Source organism: Medicago sativa, chromosome 7, assembly GCF_051527215.1.
Source record: "Medicago sativa cultivar Bolivia chromosome 7, Bolivia_mono, whole genome shotgun sequence".
NCBI classification, from domain to species: Eukaryota; Viridiplantae; Streptophyta; class Magnoliopsida; order Fabales; family Fabaceae; genus Medicago; species Medicago sativa.
Window position 1 is genome coordinate 19,144,947 of NC_140755.1, and position 16,275 is coordinate 19,161,221.

At 30.3% G+C, this 16,275-nt stretch overlaps 1 pseudogene across 1 annotated transcript; it reads left to right on the forward strand.

Annotated features, from left to right (window-relative positions):
* Positions 1–14,679: 14,679 nt before the first annotated feature.
* LOC146904821 (dirigent protein 9 pseudogene) lies at positions 14,680–16,181 on the forward strand (annotated as a pseudogene). Its single transcript, XR_015019889.1, has one exon. The product of XR_015019889.1 is annotated as a dirigent protein 9 pseudogene (transcript).
* Positions 16,182–16,275: the final 94 nt, after the last annotated feature.

Genomic DNA, 16,275 nt, shown 5'->3' on the forward strand with positions numbered 1-16,275 from the left:
TTGCTTGAACTTGATCAAGTTTGTTGAAGAGTAATTCCCTTTTGGAGAGAGCAGCATGGTGGTTGATGGTTAAACTGACATCATCACCAAATTAGAAGTCAAGGTGGAGAATGTTGTTTTTGGCTTCAAATTTGTGGTTTTGAGAAACAGAGAAATCGTGACACGATTTCATCAACGTGTCACGATTTTGGCTATGCCGAAAGCATGTTTTGCTGGTGTATAATCGTGGCACGATTTTGGGAAAACGTGACACGATTTTCGGCTTGTTGGGCACGTTTTCAGGATAAGGTTGGTCGTACCTTGGGTCGTACGTATCAAACGTGTCACGATTTGGACAAACGTGACACGATTTTGACAGCTGAAGACTGCTATATAAGTGTTTCTTTGCAGATTTTGAAGGAGAGCTTGAAGAGAGAAAAACTTGGATTACAAAGGAGGTGACTTTAGGGTTGAGTGTCTTTGTAGTGAGGATCTCTTGGGTTGGGAAACATTGTAAACACCTTGGGTAGTGAGATTTCACCATTGGAAGGATCAAAGGCTTCCTTTTGTGTTTTCTCTTAGGATTCATTGTGAGTGTGGGTGACATGAAAATGGGTAGAAATTAGGTCTTGTTCTTTTGTGAGCTTTTAAGCTAATTTCTTGTAACCCATTTGTATCACTTTCATCTTAGTGGATTGGAGGGCTGCTCTCTCCCCCAGAGTAGGTCATATTGGACCGAACTGGGTTACCATCTTGGTGTGTTTGTTCCTTTCTTTCATTGCTTATCTTTATTGCTTTGATTATGCTTGTGGTGTTGCTCTACACTTAGATTTAGATCTGTTTTTGTTGTTGTTGCTTGGAGACACTTTATCTATTGATTACCACTTCCTTTGCTCCACACATCTTTGTTATTCATTGGTGTGATTTTGTCCGAATTCACAACAGAAAGGTTCGATTGGCTGTGATAGTGTAACCATTGCCACGCCTTACTTTCATTAGGACATGGAAACCAAAACATGTATTTGCATGCTGATTGCATTGATTTCTGGTTTGGAAATCCATATAGATGTCTGATTTACTGTGTTGCGGCGCCGGTAAATGGCTAAATTCGTCGGCGTCGGCGGCTCCGGCGAGGGATAATGATATTTCTCTTGTGTGAATGATTACTTCTCAAATTGATATGGAATCTTGTTATCAAATGCTGAATCGAAACCATAGGAAATATTTGTTTGAAATGTTACAACTTCCGTGAAAAATAAGATTTTAACAGGTTTGTATTTGCAAGAACCTTAAAAAAAAATAACTGCGATTGGCTTGTGGATTTGCAAATTATGTATATGCCTTCTCCTTACCTTTCAATTCCGATCAACAATACGTAAAAATGGTTGAATTCCATTGAGAATTGAGCGAGATCCGGTCGGATCGAATTCTGGGTCGAAACAACCCGGTTAGAACACGACGGGTGAAGAAGATGAGTATAGAAAAAAATAGCAAAATAAAAAACCGAATTTTGGCAAACTAGAAATATTGCCAACTGCACCACGCACATAAATATACAATTTCACCATTTTGATACTATTTAATTGTTGTTATTAGTTTTCAGAAGTGATCACATAATCAATAATTTAATGGGTTAATTAAGTTTTTAGTCCCTATAAATATTCAGAATTTTGTTTTTAGTCCCTACAAAATAAAATCGCACTTTTTAGTCCCTATAAAATTTTCCATCAGCATTTTTAGTCCCTATAAAAAAATTTCATCGGCATTTTAGTCCCTGTAAAAAATTTCCATCAACATTTTTGGTCCCTAAAATGCTTAAGAAAAATGTCACAGGGACTAAAAAATGTGATTTTATTCTGTAGGGACTAAAAACAAAACTGTGAATATTTATAGGGACTAAAAACTCAATTAACCCCTAATTTAATTCATTTTAATATGGGTTTCTATCTATATATATAAAATATTACGTGGACACAAACCTAAGTAAAAATTTAAAGTAAATTATACTCTCATCTAAGACGTTTTGATTACATTCCCCTCACATCTTATGTTAAAATATACACACTCCTTCCCTCTTATTCAAAAATATGTTAAAAATATTTCACTCTCATCTCCTAAGATAAGCTTGAATTACATTTCAATCTCTTCTTATGTTAAAATCTACATTTTACATCCTAAATAATTTGTTTTATTTCTAATAATCTAACGCACTTAAAAAAAATATCATTACAGATCTATTTTAATATAATCAAAATTTGAATACATATTTTTCGCTATTTTTTATTCATAGTTTCATTAACATATAGTTTTAGACCCTATTATAAAATACGAAAAAACCAAAAATTAAATTAAAATATATGAAAAATTACTAAAGACAATAAAGTATGGTTATTTAAAATTTTATTTTATTTTTAAATTATAAAATTAATAGCATAATATTTAAATTTAATTATCATTGACATTTAAATTATAAAAAAATGAATTTATTTTTCTTAAATGATGGTTCAAAATGAGTATATATATCATAAAAAAATTTATTTATGTTAAAATAGATTAAATTGTAGTGCATATTTGATTATTAAGGGAGGGGGTTGCAATTCAATAATCTTATAGGGGAGGAGAATATAAATGTTACTTTTTAAAGAATGAGAGTGTGTATTTTAACATAAGAGGATAAGGGAGTGTAATTCAAGTTTCTTTTAACGGAGAAGAGTGTAATTTACTCTAAAACTAGTAATAGATCGTGCTTCCGCACGGGTCGCGTAACATTGTGGTAATTATATAAAAAATAATTACATTGTTAATATCGTCAAATATTTAAAAACATTAAATGAAAATTATCAACATCAATATAATGTTTTCTTCTACATATAATGTTTTTAATGAAAATTATCAACATTAATTACATTGTTATTTTCTTATGTATGCGAAAACAAATTTTTATATACATATTTGAGAAAGTCAATAAACTATTTTTTTTAAAACTCGTGATTATTTTCAAAATATCAAAATTAATTTAGTGTTTTTATTGAATAAATTTTTATTTTATATGCAAAACACAGGTGTTATTTAATAGAAAATTGACCATGAAACCCACTAAATTAGTGATATTAAAAGTCTGACCGAGTATTGTTTTATGCAATTTATTTAACAAATAAAGAGAATCAGATAATAAGGAGAATCAAATCAATTAGGCCATATCCAAATCCAACAGTTGGAATGATTTTGTTTGATACCATTTGTCAGTTGGGTACGTTTCAGTCGATGGACAAACATACTTCGAGATTGAACACTTTATATACAATCAGTGGTGTTCACAATACAAAACAACTCAGACTTTGTTACTTAAGAATTTCTTCTTATCATAAATGAAAAGTATAATATATTGAATTGAGAGTGATGAATATAGTATTAATTAGAGATATAATTGAAAAAAAAAATTATAGAAAGAAAATTAGTTTTAGTTAGATTGTTACAGGTAATAATCTTAGTTGTTGGGAAGATTCTCATAGAAAGGGAATTAGTCTTAGTTATATTGTTATATGTAAGAATTTTAGTTGTTGGGAAGATTCTCAAAGAAATGAAGTTGGTCTTAGTTAGATTGTCACAGGTAAGAATCTTAGTTGTTGGGAAGATTCTCATAGTAAGTAAATTAGTCTTAGTTAGAATGTTACAGGTAAGTATCTTAGTTGTTGGAAAGATTCTCATAGAAAGGAATTTAGTCTTAGTTAGATTGTCATAGGTAAGAATCTTAATTGTTGGGAAGATTCGTATAAAATGGAAGTTAGTCTTAGTAAGATTATAAAAAATAAGAATCTAATGTCTTAAGAAGATTCTCACATAATAGAAGTTAGTCATAGTAAGATTATGATAAGTTTCAAGAAGTGTTAATTTCATGTTATATTTCATGCACTTTTTGTTACTTGTTTTACAAGTTATTGAAGGAAAAGCCGATAAATAAGTGTTAAATGCCTTATTACGCTTTATATATCTTACTCTATCCTTTTATGCAGGAATTTACCCCAAGACACTGATCAAAGACCAAAAATCATGAAAAAGTACTATTTGGGCAGAAGCTGATCCAGGAGGCATAGCAGCTCGCACTCAACTCGCAACTGCGAGTGCCAATGCGAGCAACTTGCAACTGCGAGCTCCCTTACTCGCAACTGCGAGTTAGGGCGGTTTGACCTCCTCATTTATGACGTGGCAGCATCTCATTGGACTAGAAGAATCACTCGCATTTGCGAGTGATGCTGCTCGCAGCTGCGAGCTCAAGCAGAACAGAGGCTATTAAATGCCCACTTGCTATTCCTTGAAGATATTATGTTGGGATTATCTTAGATATTCCTTTTCTCTTAGGTTTTAGTTTTAGATATTTTATAGAGAGAAATAGGGTAGATCATATAGAGTGAGAGTGATTTTGGAAGTTGGATCTTTCCTTCCTTTTCACAAGGTGTAATGGATCCTTCCTTTTCAATCCATCCTTGCAAGGCTTCCATGATGATGTGTAGCTAAATACCCTTTGTTGGGATGAGAGGTACTTGATACTTGTAAACATGTAATCTTTTGATCTTGCAAGTTATGGTTCTAGCAATTTATATTCAATATTGTTGTTATTCTTGTGTTAATGCTTTCAATGAGATTCAAGATGATTTGGACACGAACTCTTGAATCTAGAGCTAGAGTAGCAATCTATCTTAGGTTATATCATTCTTGACAAGTTTGTTAATCTTTAATAATCACCATAATCAAGAGTTTAATGCTTTCAGATACTTAATCAGGCTGGACACGGTCGATTAAGTTATCCGATCGACTTTGTTATCGTTTAAAGGATTTGGACACGAATGTTTAAACGATACCTTAGAGTTAATTATATCACTTTGGACACGAAGGATAGTTTAGAATTGATTGTGATAATATTGTTAGTAAAGCTAGAATTCGTATGGATCGTTAGGTTATGTGTGACGCTTGGTTAAGGAACTCTACTCCTAACAAGTTTCAATCCTTATTAATCTCATCTTTTACTTTTTGCAATTTAGTTTAGCTAATTACAATACAAACAAACAAGTACTCTTAATACTTTGAATGATAATTGATGTTGAAATGTCCATGATAACGCACTATTCCTTGTGGAGACGATACATAAATACTTATCTTGTTTGATAAAAAACATCTTCATCAGATTATCATAGGTAAGAAAGTTAGTCTTAGCTAGATTGTCAGTCTTTCAGAGATTCTCATTTAACTAAAGCAAGTATTGTTAAGATTCTTATAGAATGGATAATCGGTCTTTCAGAGATTCTCGTACAACTGAAGTAAGTATTGCTAACATTCTCATATAATGAATAGTCGGCTTTCAAAGATTCTCGTATACCTGAAGTAAGTATTACTAAGAATCTCATAGAATGGTTAATCAGTCTTTCAAAGATTATCCCATAACTAAAGTAAGTATTACTAATATTCTCATAGAATGGAAGTTAGTTTTAGTAATATTATCAACGATAAGAATCTAAATTCTTAAGAAGATTCTCACATAACGAAAGTTAGTCTTAGTAAGACTATCATAGATAAGAATCTAAGTTGTTAAGAAGATTCTCACAGAACGGAAGTTAGCCTAACTAAGATTGTCATAAATAAGAATTTTGATCCTTAAGAAGATTCTCATAGAACGAAAAAGAGACTTAGTAAGATTATCAAAGATAAGAATCTAAGTTCCGAAGATGGTTCTCGTAGAACGGAAGTTAGTCTTAGTAAGATTATCAAACAATCCCTTCACAAACTAACCCAAACGACAAGCAGTATCAAACAAAATCATTCCCACCGTTGCATATGACCTAATTGAACTAAGAATGAACCAACAATATAGTCAACGGTCGAATTCAACTCCAAATCAAAAATATAGTCACCGTTGGATTCCCACTTAGGTCTTATTCAACGATTGAATTTATTTTATTGAAGAGAAATTATTAGTTGGAAACAACTCCAAATCAAAAAAATCGGACACACACATAAAAGATAAAATTTAAAAGAAAATAATATAGTCAAAAAATTTAATATCGTTTCTCTTTAAAATTTTATCTTTATCTAAGATTTATTTAAGATAAAAATTTTATCTTTATATAAATTTTATTTAGGCTTGTCTCTATCTAAGATTTGCTATATATAAAAATCCATAATAAAATGAATTAAATTATTGATTATTTGATTACTATTCAAAACTGGTAACAACAATTAAATACAATCAAAATCCAAAAAAATGTGGATGTGTATGTGTGGTGCAGTTGGGTATATATGTTGCCTGTTTTGTGCCATGTGCTATTGGATTGGTCTCTGGTTCTAGATTTTGTTTCTTTTTCCCAAAATTTGTTATTTTTTTTTCGCCTTTTTTTTTAATTGTCTTCTTCTTCGCCCGTCGTCTGCAAAACGGGTTTTTCAACCCGTAAACCGATCCAACTGAATCTCGCACACTACACAATGAAATTCAACAATTTTTACGTAGTTTTGATCGGATTTGAAAGTCAAGGAGAAAGCACATACTTATTTCGCAAATCCACAAGCAAATGACAGTTATTGTTTTTAAGATATTTGTCGGAGCCGCCGTCCCCGCCGACGTTAACGTATTCTGCATTTTGCCGACGACCGTATGAATGTTGATTTCAGAAAGCAATCTTCATGTTCATGTTCTTTGAACTTCTATTGCTTTCGAAACCAAAACGTGTACAGAACCAAAACGTGTATGAACTTGTGTTTGTTAGAGAGAAGATATATTGGTTCTGGAATTTACTAGTCATTTTTTCTACAATGCCAAAAATACCCTTTGTTAATTGTGATTTAAAAATCAATTGTATCTTTTAAATCAATATACATGTTAAAAAATTAGAATCTTAGGAGGTAACAATAAAATCAAATCTCAGCCATTAAAATACTTTTAAATACATCAAATGGTTCACATCTATTTTGCAAACACACAAAAAAAAAATATTCAAGTCTCCTACGGTAGGAGACCTAAAGTGGTCTCCCACCGTAGCCTTTGCCCTACAAGAGTGACTATGATTCACATCATAATATTGGAAAGTGCTACAAGAAAATAATTATATAAATTATTTTTGAATATTTAGCAGATACTATGTTATCATTGTTTTTTTTTTTTCTTTTGAAAAAAAAAAAAGCTGTAAACTATGGTACAATATTCTGTGCCATTCTCTTTTCTCTCATGTGTGCAGGAGCCAAACAGTGGCAATACAAAGACAAACATACTTTATTTTTTTCAATTCTGTGACAGGGACTAGTCTTCTGTGAATCAAATGTAGCTACCTATATGGTCTCCTCAATTAATCCCATTTGTTTTAGGTCGTGGAATATTGGGTTGTTCATTACACATTTCCAGGGTGAAAAGGGGGCCAACTTTCTATAAATTCCTTCTTTTGTCTTACCACTTTGCATTGCATGTTTCTTTTCAAATGCAAGTAAAGCTTCTTTTCATCGTTTCAAGAATATTCTTCAATTTCTTTTTTATTTCTTATATCTTTGTTTTAATATTTGACTAGATGACTCTTCCATTTTTTTAATGTCACTATAGGGTAGGCGCCCCTTAATAAGGAGGGACCAACACTAAAGCAGTGAAAGCACAATATCTAAATGCCAAGTTAATAATTTATAGTGCCAAATGTTAAAACCCTTTCTCTCAATTTTTGTGCAATTTAAATTACATATTGGTTTAAGGAAATGTTAACTTGGGTTTTAAGAACGTGAGTTAAGAAGTTAAAGATAGAAGTTTATTTTAAAAAAATGTGTATTTAATGTGGTAAAGTTTAAACATTTATATTTGTAATATAAAATCTATTTCATATTTTCTTTTTTGGTTTTGCTAATGAAAGGGTATTGGTTAAGGAACCATTAATAGAAATTGTCTTAGAAATATAAGTTTTTTTACTTTTGTAATAGCAATAATTAGATCACTTTTTAATGCAAACTTACTTATTTAAGTACTTTAACCAATGCTCCAATTATACTCATTAACATTCTTTTTTTTCTTTTTTTTTTAAATTCCTTAACTTGTGTCCTTGAGTAAACAAGTTAGCATGATCCATTGATTTAAAACATAGAGAAATCAAAATGATAACGTACAAGTGTTCTTACGACACTTGTTTGTGTAGTTAAGAGGTATGTAAAAATACGGTTAACTTAACAATATGTATAAATTTAACTACATTAAACCATAAAATACCAAAACACAATTCATGAACTAAACCACATATTTTCAATTAATTATCCAAACCATATTAAGAAAACCTATCTAAACCGTTTAAAAAAAGGGAAATGTTAACGAGTGCCCCCGGGGTACTCTTTAAGATCTTTAAAAGGTAGCTTTTTTTGAAATTTTTTATAATCAATGCATTGAAAATTGAAATATTGACCTTTTTTATGGAATAATTTCTCCTTTTAGAATGCTTAAAGAGTGCCCCAGAAGCACTCGTTAACAAGACCCTTAAAAAAACATAACTTAAACAAGTAATAATAATATGTGAATATATATATATATATATATATATATATATATATATATATATATATATATTCTTCAATAAAAAAAACATGGTAGATATATAAATATAAGGATGCTGCCACCACTCTGGTGTAACTAGAATCGTTCAGTACATTCATGACTGAACTGCAGGTCACGCTTGCCGCTGTTTAGATCGAAAGTACAAATTAACAATGTAAGAATATTGCAGGAGGTAGATGTATATTACAAGTATTACTTTATAGTATTCATAACTAAATATATGCATAAAGACAAGGGTTAAATATGTTTTTGGTCCCTATAAATATGTCAAATTTTCGTTTTAGTCCCTCTAAAATTTTTCTTCAACTTTTAGTCCCTGTAAAATTTTCAATCACTACTTTTGGTCCTCATTTTTAATTTAATTTTTGTATTTTTTAATGAAATTGTGCAGAAATGTGTAAAATATTCTAAAAAAATTTCCTAAAAAAAATTAGAATTTTTTAACAAAACAAAAATTAAATATGAATTTTTAACCTCAAAACATATAAAAATTCATATTAAATTCATGTTTTGTTAAAAAATTCTGAATTTTTTTTGGAGTGATTCTTATAATATTTTGAATTTTTCTGGAAAATTTTATTAAATAATATGAATTCTACATATGAGTTTACTTTAAAAGAGGGACCAAAAGTGAAGATTGAAAATTTTATAGGGACTAAAAGTTGAAGGAAAATTTTAGAGGGACTAAAACGAAAAGTTGACATATTTATAGGGACCAAAAACATATTTAACCCTAAAGACAATGTAGTGTACTACGTTTTTAATTTGCATGTCATCGAACACTAAATATTCCATTCTAATGTTTCTTATTTCGCACTATATCATCACCTCAACTTCATCATTCACAACTATTGAAAAAAGTTCTTGTGCCTTATATTATTATATGGTTCTCAAAAAAAATTAGCTTGGCTTGCTGACTAGGAGATGACTTTAATGTCTAACTTATTAACAAATATTCACATTGCTAATTGTTAATCCTGACACTTAGTGCTTATGAATAGTCCAAATTAACTATCAATTAAGTTGGGGAACAAATTATCAATTAAGTTGGGGAACAAACTAACCACCAATTGAAATTAATAGATCATAACGTGATTAATCAAAGTTTGAATCTTAATTAAAAAGAGATATCCACATTATAAAACTAGAATGTGATTCAAATATGATTATCTCTTTTGAAGAAAACCGGTGGAAAAAGAAAATATCAACCAGCTATAGAGAGAAGATGAAAGGTTTTGTGTTGACGATTTTCACACTCCTCATCCAAATTTTCGTAGACGAATAAAAGTATATGCGGATTGATTTAGATCGCGGATTGATTTAGATCGATTTAGAAGAAAAATTTATCCAACTTAATCCCTTTGTTATTGATCTTCAATTTTGATTATTGTTTACAATTATATTTTGAAGGCTTAATTACACTTTTGGCCCCCTAAGTATCCAAAAGTTGCGATTCAGGCCCCCTAAAAAAAATAACTCTTTTCAGGCCCCTTAAGTTCACTTTTGGTTGCAATTTTGGCCCCCTAGCCCAATTTTGACCCAGTCAACGCTGACGTGGACGCATATTTGAATTTTTTAATATTTTTTTTTAATTTTGTAATTAAAAAATAAATAAAAATTCTGGAAAAATGAAAAATTAATTAAAAAATTGATTTTTTTTTTTAAAATTCTAAAAAATTGAAAAATTAATAAAAAATTGGGAAAAAAATATTAAAAAATTCTGAAAAATAGAAAACAATTCTGGAAAATTGAAAAATTAATAAAGAAATTGAAAAAAAATATTAAAAAATTCTGGAAAATTGAAAAATTAATAAAAATGTAAAATAATTGAAAAAATACGGAAAAATTTAAAAATTTAGGAAAAATTAATAAAAATAAAAAATGATTAAAAAATTGAAAATTCATTAGTATTAAAAAAATTTAAAAATTGAAAAAAATTTAAAAAATTTGAAAATTTCGAAAATATCTGGAAAATTTGAAAACGGAATTCTGGAAAATTGAAAAAATTGAAAATTCTGGAAAATACGGAAAATATTTAAAAATTTTTGAAATTTTCATTCGTATTTTTTCTGGGAATTTTTGTGTATTTATAAACCGGAATACACATAATTTTTTGTAAACCGGAATACACATAATGAAAATTTCCCGGAAAAAATACTAATGAAAATTTAGAAGTTTCGAAAAATACACTGAAAAAACCTAAGCTCGACATATATACTAATGAAAATTTCAAAAATTTCATTTTTTTAAAAATGATTAATCTTTTTAATTTTTTCATTTTTTAGGAATACTTTTCATTAGTATTTTTCCGGAAAAATTTCGAGAAAAATACTTTTACGTGAAAATTGAAAAATTTTTCGATTTTTTTGAGAAATACTTTCGAGAAATACTTTTCATTTTTTTGAAAATTGAAATTTTTTTCGAAATTTCGATTTTTTTTTAAATATTTTCCAGAATTTTTATTTTTCATTAAAATTTTGAAAATTTCATTTTTCCAGAATTTTAATTTTTTTTAGAAAATTTCGAAATTTTATTTTTTCATAATTTTTTCCAGATTTTTTTCAGAATTTTTTAGATTATTTTATTTTTTTAATCATTTTTTATTAATTTTTCAATTATCCAGAATTTTTTATTTTTTTTAAATTTTTTTATTTATTTTTCAATTTTCCAGAATTTTATAATATTTTTTTTCAATTTTTTTATTAATTTTCAGATTTTTTTTTCAATTTTTTTTGTAATTAAAAAAAGCATTTTTATTTCTGTAATAAAAAAAACATTTTTTTAATTACAAAAATATTTTTTTTTATTTTTTATTAATTAAAAAAATAAAATAAAAAAATTTACACACGTGGCGCTGACGTGTCTGTTGACTGGGTCAAAATTGGGCTAGGGGGCCAAAATTGCAACCAAAAGTGAACTTAAGGGGCCTGAAAAGAGTTATTTTTTTTAGGGGGCCTGAATCGCAACTTTTGGATACTTAGGGGGTCAAAAGTGTAATTAAGCCTATTTTGAACGGTTTGTAATATAAGAATTCGAGAGTGGTGTGAGAATGCTATAAGAAACTTGATAAAATATAAAATAAAAAAAGAGAAGAAAATGATAGAAGTAATAAACCGTCCTATTAGGGATTGAGTAACTCAACTTATTTGAGTTAATGGATTAAGAGTTGAAAGTTCTTGGTTCAAACCCGAGCAAGAGAAGAAAACAAAAAAACTAATCTGACAAGTCATACTATTTTGTGTGTTTGTTTCTTTTTGTTATTAAATTTTGAAATTCAAGTTCGTCTGGTGGTGTTGACATGGGATTGCTCCTCCTCAATGTTTTAGATTTGATTCTCATTAATGTCAATTTGGATAAACTGATTTATCTAAAAAAAGATTTGAAATTAAAGTCGCTGGAATTGGTTTGTGGTAAAGAATTTAGGTAATAAATGTTCAAACCTCATTTTATCTATTGTACACTAATTTTTAATTAGCAATCACCATTTGTATTTGGAAAATGAATATTTTAAAATATATATGAAAAGATGGGAATGCAAAAAGTAACTTTCAGCTGAAAAAAGAAAAATTGAAGTTAGACTTGAACATACTCGCTTGTAAAATTCATGATGCAAATTGTTGTTTAGGCCCCTCAATTGCTCAAATACTTTCAAAATTCGAAAATGCCTCTTTTAATACCGATCGAAAGCTACAATCTGATAATATCAAAAGTTATCTTCGACTTGCTATGTATCAGAAGTTACGTTCCAGTCGGTCCAATATATATATACATATATCAGGAATAAGCTTTTGTACTATTACTTCTTCTATACGCAATCTTTCAATCCTTCCGAAGTTCAAATTTTTTGACGAAATTTGGGTTTCAAATGACCATTCTTTAATTCATACATGATTTTAGATTCATTTTGTATCATATATGCAATCTTTGAACCATCATATTTTTATTTACGTTTTTTTTTAAGTCGTAGTGTTTAAGATTGAAAGTTAGCATATAATATGTGATTGGTAGTTTTTTTTTTAGGGAAATGTGATTGGTAGTTATCTTCTGATAGATTAAAAAAATCACAAAATTGCACAATATTCTTGCATTTCCTATTATATGGAAGTATTTAGGTTTTAATTTATTATTTTTGCCTTTATGATGTATTTGTAGTTATGGTTGAACCTCCTTGTGATTTGAAATCAAACATTGTTGAACTTCACATTGCTAAATTAGAGGTGCATGTTTTTGATAGTACGAAATACTTTTTTTCAGAGATAAGAAATATAAAGTTTGAGATGATTTGACTAATTGTGTTTGTAATGACATATCAAGGTAGGATTTACTATAATTATAGACCAATCCGATAATGGTTCTAAACGAAGAAAGCCATTTTTTGTGCAAGATTATGAAATGGGTGGTGTGTACAAATGAACCGAGAAGAACTTAAGATGAGAAAACACGAATCTCAAGAATGAACTGGAACATGTGTGGTTTGGACTCGTCATAGTTCGGGTCATGTACCCTAGAACATATGTCCTGCAAATGGTATTAAGGTTTCTTAAATTTTTTTCCTGAATTAGGGCACAATGGCCAGCCATATGCTTTGTTATTGTCTTTGTCGCATCAGCCAAATAATTATAAATGAAGGCTAAGCAGCAACGCACCAGAACCACTTATTCATTGTAGTAAGGTCCAAGAAGTACTTTAGGTACATAACATCAACATATTGCTGACTCTTATCAATGAAACGGGCTAGGTAGAGTAGATAAGCTCTGATACACTAACTCCTATGACCATCTTTAACACCCTCCGACAAAATAATAATTCAAACATTTCATCTAACACTTAAAACACAAAAATTGACATTCACATTCCTAACCAAAATTTCAATGTCACATTTCACTAATTACAAACAACAACTAAATATATATACATAAGCATTCCTTAATTAAATATTATTATTATATTTTGCTAGTCAAACCCTAAACTTCAACAAAAACAAAATGAAAAGAAGTGAACAATTACTTGTTGAGTTTTAGAAGGAATGTGACAAGGAATGGTATGTATGTCTTTGACATCAATTTGAAGAAGATCAATGGTTGAATAAAGAATAGTGTTTTGTGCCTAGAGTTCAAGTATTTTAAGTTTCAAAACAAACAAAAAAATGCATGTCTGAAACTTCCTTCATGTTCTGGTGTTATACTATGACCTACCAAAACATAACTTCTGATGTACAACGAGCAAATGATAACTTTCGATGCTATCAAATTGTAGCTTCTGATCCACATAAAAAGGGCAATTTAAATTTTTTTTAGGAACCTGTGAATAATTGAGGGGAGGAAAAGAGCAATTCTCATTCATGATGATATGCATATGTATTGGCTTAGACTTTTTTTTTTTTTTTTGACATAAAAGTATTTGTTTAGACTAACAAAGATGGTTAAATTTTCCATTAGTTATACTTTAACTTTTACCCTTGCAAACACCCTAAACTTTTCAAATTACCTTGACTTTAACAAGTAAAAAACAAATTCTTTTTCTCATATCAAAATTTTTCATCATCAATACTCATAACATAACTATCGTTTTTTAAAAGATCTTGCATAAATATTCAAAAAAAAGTTTGACTTCTAAGGACCGAATTTGTCTGTCATTTTTTTTTTTTAAGAAAAAAAAAGGTATGTACCAGAAGTCAGTTTTTTTTTTTTTAAATCACAAAAATGAATATAAAAGTACTGGATATTTCAAAAACAAAAATGTATCCCCTAAAAAAACAAAAAATTATACATGAACAAACTTTCATTTTATAGAAGAGTCAAAATTTGAAACTTTGCGAGGATGTAGATGAAACAAAAAAGTGTTTATATATGTTTCATATCATGAAGAAAAATTTATTCGTTTTTAACAAGAAAGTAAACGAATGGAATTTGCTCTTGATAATTTGAGATGTGATTGAATCATATTGAGGCCAAAAATGCCAACACTAACCACTGAGGAGTTGTTTTAACCAAAACACACACAACAAACATAACCACTCCATTCAGGTTCATTTTCCTTGACCAAATATTCTATCAACTCCACTTCTTGAAGAGTAATTCACCCCCTCCAATTTAATGTATCTATATATAACAACACAATCAGAAATATATTTCATCAACAAAGCCTCTCTCTCAAATCCTAACAAAAACCATCACTTCAATTCAAGTTCTTGTGTGCAAAATGGCCAGTGTTTTCATACAAAATCCTAACACATGGAAAACTACACTTTGCCTTTTCTTCCTAATCACAACTTTTTTGATTGCCAACTCTGCAAGAATCCTAGATGAATTTGACTCTCAACCACAAGCTATAGGCAATCTACCAGGACCTGGAGCTGCCATTCCCTCGGCCACAACTATACCACAGATAAGTCCTATTACCGCTTCGCCAAGTGCGATAACACCTGCAGCCACCACCACCACCAATACTGCAACACCGGTTTCTGGTGGAGATACCAATCCAGACCCTTTAGTCTCAGAAAATGAAGCACCAGTTGTGGACATCCCTCCAGTTGTGAGTCCTACCACAGATGAAACACCAGAAGAACTTCCACAACCAGAAGCTGAAGTGCCACTTCCACCACCAGAAGCTGAGGTACCACTCCCGGCTGTTCCTAATGCAATGCCGGTTACAGCAAAGCCTATGGCGAAAGAGCCGTCGTTTTCTTTCTTCATGCATGATATCCTTGGTGGATCACATCCATCAGCAAGAGTGGTAGCAGGAATTGTAGCAAACAGTGATGTAACCGGCTTACCATTCTCCAAGCTTAATAACAATCTCTTCCCTATTACTGGAGGAATTCCATTAGTTAACCCTAAACTCAACGGCATTGTCACAAACAACAATCTCCCAAACCTTGTAGGTCTCAGTGCTGCTCAATCCTCGACTGTATTCAAAAACAGTGGCACAAGTAACACTGTTTCTGGCGGCGACAACCAACCTTTTGTTTCGGCGGGTAATCTTCCTGGTGGGTTTACAGTCCAGAAGCTTATGTTTGGTTCTGTGACAGTGATTGATGACCAGTTAACGGAAGAACATGAGCTGGATTCTTCTGTGATAGGAAGAGCACAAGGGTTTTACTTGGCAAGCTCATTGGATGGTACTAGTAAGACCATTGTGATTACTGTTTTTGTGCACGGGGCTGAGCATCATGATGGACCTGATGACACTATAAGTCTGTTTGGGATTCATAGGACAGCGTCGCCAGAATCTGAGATAGCAGTGATTGGTGGGACTGGGAAGTATGAGAATGCTAGAGGATATGCTGCCATAGAGAACCTACTGAAGGTAGACCAACACACCACAGATGGGGCTGACACCATCTTGCATTTCAGTATCTACCTCACTGAGTAGTGACTAATGTGACTGGCTTTCATATTTGAATTTGAAGTTTGTTTGTGTTTGCTGTCTAAAATTTAAAATTGGCACTCCTTAAGTTAATGTTTGATTAATGAAACAACACTGTTCATTCTGCTTCTTTATTTTGTCATTTTTAGATAATGCCCATTTGTATTTTTCATTCTGTTTTTTCCCTCATTGCTGCTACATGCTGTAAGAACATTCTGTTGTAATACAATATTGCACAATCAACATTCCCCATATATTGTTATCTAAATTTTGATTCGTAATCATTTAATTTTTCTTGGTAAAATCATAGCTATTATATACTTACAGGATTTCTTCTCTCTGATATTAGACGTAAAATTAAT